This window comes from Mastomys coucha, unplaced genomic scaffold (genome assembly GCF_008632895.1).
Source record: "Mastomys coucha isolate ucsf_1 unplaced genomic scaffold, UCSF_Mcou_1 pScaffold12, whole genome shotgun sequence".
Taxonomy (NCBI): Eukaryota; Metazoa; Chordata; class Mammalia; order Rodentia; family Muridae; genus Mastomys; species Mastomys coucha.
The window spans coordinates 52,442,813-52,448,329 of NW_022196894.1; the positions used below are offsets into that span (position 1 = coordinate 52,442,813).

The 5,517-nt window shown below is 38.6% G+C and overlaps 1 non-coding gene across 1 annotated transcript; it reads left to right on the top strand.

Moving 5' to 3' along the window:
• The first annotated feature begins 3,999 nt into the window (after positions 1-3,999).
• On the top strand, positions 4,000-4,106 carry LOC116086784. The gene has a single exon (XR_004117124.1). It is a non-coding gene; the product is annotated as a U6 spliceosomal RNA (small nuclear RNA).
• The last annotated feature ends 1,411 nt before the right edge of the window (positions 4,107-5,517 follow it).

Sequence of the window (5,517 nt, forward strand, 5' to 3'; positions counted from 1 at the left end):
GGGTTGGGGGTAGCATTAGGAAGGTTGAGAACCACTGCTCTAGTTTCATGTGTAGGGTTGCTGATTGCTGGTTCCCCACTTCCAGGGATAGAAACATGAGCCTGTTTCTTTCTGCTTCCTCTTCTTTAGTGTGGGGAATGCTAACTATTCCCAGGGATGTATATTTCTACTGCCTGCTCTTCTGTAACTGAATAACAAACTGATAACTCATAAATACTTGATAATTGTCCAAGGTAGGCAGTTTTGAGCCTAAGCCTCGCTTGGGCAGCACCGACTTTAAATCAGAGGGCAGCACAGACATCTCATGTGTGGATTTTGTCACATTTCTCATGCCAAAGTATTGCTGAGACCTGATGTCACCCATCAGCCCTACTTGAAGCACACTCTTCCTATTACCATACAGTTGATTCGAGTGGCACATATTTACTTACTTGTCCCTGACAGGCTCTGAGATCAAGGCAAGGAGGGAGTGTAACAGTCTTACAGGATCCATCTGTTGCCATCACCTAACAGAGGGCTTGATACAGGCGGCATTCAATTTCTGTTGTGCAAATAAATAACAGAGTTCTTGTTAACATGGTTGTCTTTGTCATGTACCTTTGTAGCAGAGCAACTGAGTTTACAAGAAAAATTAGTTTGCCTTAGTGTACAACTAGCTAGAGGTTGAAAGAGTAGCTCTAACTAGGCCTTTATGGAGCTGAAACACTACCTGGTGAGTGAAAAATCTCCTTTCCTCACAGGCAAATGCAATTGCAAAGCTAACAGAGTTTGAGGAAGATTTTATTAATCATGACATCTGGTTAGAACAAGCCTTTGTGGAAATCCAAGCAAATAAATTATAGGCATAGCTAAATGGCAAGGCAACTGCAAGTACTGAAATCCACTGACATAAAAACCAAAGCTCTCATCTTAAAGCAGCTTGTCCAGAGCTATTTTAAGTGAACATAGTCCAGGAAGACACATATAGATTACCCCAAATTGCATGTTCCAACATGGAAGCCACTTCATGAAGTCTTTATAGTTTTTCAGAACAAAGAAAGTCATAATTAAAAGCGAGTTTAAGCTGGGCCATGGTGGCACACACCTTTAATCCCACCACTTGGGAGGCAGAGGCAGGCGGATTTCTGAGTTTGAGGCCAGCCTGGTCTACAGAGTGAGTTTCAGGACAGCCAGGACTACACAGAGAAACCCTGTCTCAAAAAAACAAAACAAAACAAACAAAAAAAAAATCGAGTTTAAAATGTAAGGTGGGTACATCGGAGCCAAAGAGATACAGGCAGCTTTTCTATAGGCCTAGAATGCTGTCTGCTGACATTTTCAGCTTTTGGATTAGCAGGAACTAGTGTTCTGCTAAGTTAATACCCTCTAAGAGGTTTTTATTTATTATTACAAGCTGCTAGTTGTCAGGCAAGGAGTAGTTGTTCCGGAAGGCTAAAACTAGCCCAAGAAAAAGTAATCATCCTCTGAACCCGGAAAATCTCAATCGCTCCCCAGTACTGCCCTTCCAATCTCTTCTGACACAAGACTCCTTCCAGTAGTTTATATTTTTGTTCATAGTCAGACAGACTCAGACAGACTCAGCTTCTTTTCAGGAATTTTTGTTCTCAGGACCTTAAATCTTCAAGTTACTCTTAACCATCTTAAGGAATGGCTTTTTAAAGGAATAGCCACCTCTTTCAAGTTATCCTCTTTCCCCTTTGGGAATACATACTGAATTCATGCTTGTCTTTCCTGACCTCCCCACTCACAGCTCTCAGCTGCTTTATACAATAGTGCATGTAAAAAGGGCTAAAGGGCAGAAACCCAAACAAGAAGAGACAGAAATAGTGCTCCATACCATCATACAGCAAGGTCAAAAGACAAAGGTCTGTTCTTCTAGGTGTTAATCTCCCTCAGGGAAGATAATTTTCAACTGATACTCCACCATCCCAAAGGAGCAACACTTGAACAGGCCCAATTGCCAAAGCACATTGAGGATAAGGCATTGATCAATGGAAAGGATGGGAACAAAGACAGAAATTCTCAGGAGCTGTAAAGACAAGGTGAGTCTAAGAGAGTTGTTCCCCTCCCCTGGGGAGGCTCCCAAAACAGCAACATGGACCACATCAGTGATCTCGGTGGAACTGCAGATCCTTGGGCTCATTCCAAGTCTTCCGAATCAGAAATTCTGGGGGTGGTACTCTGCTATCTTTAGTTCAACAAACCACTCAGGCAATTCTGATGCGCAGGGAAGCCTCAGAACACTTCATCTGAAGTAATAAGTAAGAAGGGCAGCCATTTATTAAAACTATATAGGAGATACTAATTAAAGCAGCTGTATGATTATGAAAAATGCTACTAAAATCAGCAATATCAGTGGAACTGCAGATGCGTTAATGAACCTGCTATTAGAAAGCATCATGGGCACAAGAAAATGTGATTCTTTTCCTCCTCCACTGTAAGGTTCAGGAGCTGACATGATTCGTGCAACAAAAGTTAGAAAAAGGGAAAGCAGAGAATGGCTAGCAATTTACTTACTGCCCCACTGTGCCATAGTTAGCATAGCTATGATCAGCAAACACACACACATACAGCAGAAAGTCCAAGGAATTTCTTCCAGAGTTCAATTGCTTAAATTATGTCACAGATGTCTCATATTACTGCACTTTAAGTTGTTATGTGAAAACGATTTGGTATGAGAATAGTCAAACTGCTATAAGGAAAACCTAATGACTGTGAGTCAACTCCATTTTTAGAAACATTTCATTGCATTTCATTGTCAAGTATGAGGTCATGGAAGTCACTGGACAGGACAGGAGAAAGGAATGATTTGACAGCTAGAACCTTGTACATGCTTTCATCCTAGCAGAGCAATGAAACTGAGAGCCTATCTATCCCACGCCAGAATGAAAATCGATGATGGGTGTATTGATGCTTTACGAGATGAAAATGAAAATGTTAATAATTGACAGACTGATTTCTGAATTTGGAGTAAGGGGGAAGGAAATAACCTTTAAAATTTTCTCAACAGCCTTCCTTGAAAAATTACAGATTAACAATAAAAAGCAGAGAAAGTATATTAATATGTATACCTCATTATAATTATAGAAAAACTGAGAGAATAGCTAAATTCAAAAGTGGGCTTTAAATTCATACTTGAATGCTATGGCACTATTGCAAGGACAAAACCTTTTCCTGCCCATCACTAAATTGAAAGATAAACTAACAATTGAAAAGCACATCAATTTAGTTATGTGACAAATGATCCTGCAAGTGAAGATCAAAAAGAAGAGAGAAATCTGTATATATCTGGATGCTTCCATTTGATCAACCATGAACATTCATGGAGAAACATCATTGAATCACTGAAGAAAAAAATAACAAGTGGAAATAACTGGGACACAATGAGGACTTTCTTTCAGGTTCGTTTTGATGGCTTTGTACCCTTGGACCTCTGCCTATTGGGAGGGACTTCTCCAATAAGCACCCTAATACATGTTTCTGGGCAAAAGGTGAAGAGAACGTGATAGGGGAGTCCTGCTTCTCCTGTTTCTTCAAATGCTGAGGTGAAAGCCTTGTTGAATTACAGAAGAAAGAGAAGAGAGAGTCAGTCATAATTTAGGGAGGTAAGTGGATCCTTTGAAGAGATGGTGGGCCATGTGGTACTTGATGACAAAGTTGGCTTATATGTGAAGCCAGCTTCAACGATCTTTTCCTGTGATGCAGCAAGATTCCCAGGTGATGCAATGCAAGGAGAAAGTTCATGACAACTGGGGAATATTTTTTTTAATGCTTCTATCTTTGGAAGGAAAGGTGAGTCAAAGAAAGCCTTGATTTGTACTTGCTACTGTTATGTATCTTTAATACAAAATATGAAGTGTACCAAAGTGTCATGTTTTGGAATTCTTTATATTGGCTTTCTTCAGATATAAAGAAATTTTATGAAACAAAAATATCACTAATGAGAAAATTAAAAACAATGTGGATTTGAATTAATAATGTGTTTATAAGAAATATCATGTGCTCACTTCAGTGGCACATATACTAAAATTGGAATAATACAGAGAAGATTAGCATGGTCCCTGCACAAGGATGACATGGAAATTCTTGAATCTTTCCATATTTTTGCATATGAACGCAGATCTATCAGAATTACACTGGACTTCTCACCAGAGATTATGAAAGCTAGAAGATCCTGGGCAGATGTCATAGAGTCTCTAAGACAACAGAAATAGCAGCCCAGGCTAAATATACCCAGAAAAACTCTCAAGTACCATAGATGGAGAAACCAAGATATTCTATGACAAAACCAAATTTATGCAATATCTTTCCACAAATCCAGACCTACAAAGGATAATAGATGGAAAACTCCAACAGAAGGAGGGAAACTACACCCAGAAAAAGCAACAAAGTAATCTTCTTTCAAAAACCCCAAAAGAAGATAGCCACACAAACATAAAAATAACATCAAAAGTAACAGGAAGTAAAAATCGCTATTCCTTAATATCTCTTAACATCAATGGACTCAATTCACTAATAAAAAGACATAGACTAACAGACTGGATATGTAAACAGCACCCAGCATTTTGCTGCATACAGGAAATGCACCTCAGTGTCAAAGACAGACATTACCACAGAGTGAAGGGCTGGAAAACAATTTTCCAAACAAATGGTCCCAAGAAACAAGCTGGAGTAGCCATTCTAATATTGGATAAAATCAAGTTTCAAGTAAAACTTAGCAAAAAGGATAAGGAAGGACACTTCATACTCATCAAAGGGAAAATCTACCAAGAAGAACTCTAAATGCTGAACATCTATGCTTCAAGTGCAAGGGCACCCACATTCATAAAAGAAGCTTTACTAAAGCTCAAAGCACATATTGTTCCTTACACAATAATAGTAGGAGACTTCAACACCCTATTCTCATCAATGGACAGATCATGGAAACACAAATTAAACACAGACACAGTGAAACTAACAGAAACTATGGACCAAATGGATTTAACAGAAATTTATAGAAAATTGCATCCTAAAATAAAAGAATATACTTTCTTCTTTTCACCTCATGATACATTCTCCAAAACTGACCATATAATTAGTCACAAAACAGACATTAACAGCTACAAAAGATTGAAATAATCCCATGCATCCTATCAGATCAACATGTACTAAGGTTGGTCTTCAATAGCAACAAAAACAACAGAAAGCCTACAAACACATGGAAGTTAGATAATGCCCTACTCAATGATAACTTGGTCAAGGAAGAAATAAAGAAGGAAATTAAAGTCTTTTTAGAGTTTAGTGAAAATGAAGCCACAACATACTCAATCTTATGGGACATAATGAAAGCAGTCCTAAGAGGAAAACTCATAGCTCTGATTGCATCCAATAAGAAACTGGAGAGAGCATATACTAGCAGCTTAACACCACACCTGAAAGCTCTAGAAGGAAAAGGAGCAAATACACCCAAGAGGACTAGATGGCAGGAAATAATCAAACTCAGGGCTGAAATCAACCAAGTAGAAACAAAAAGACTAC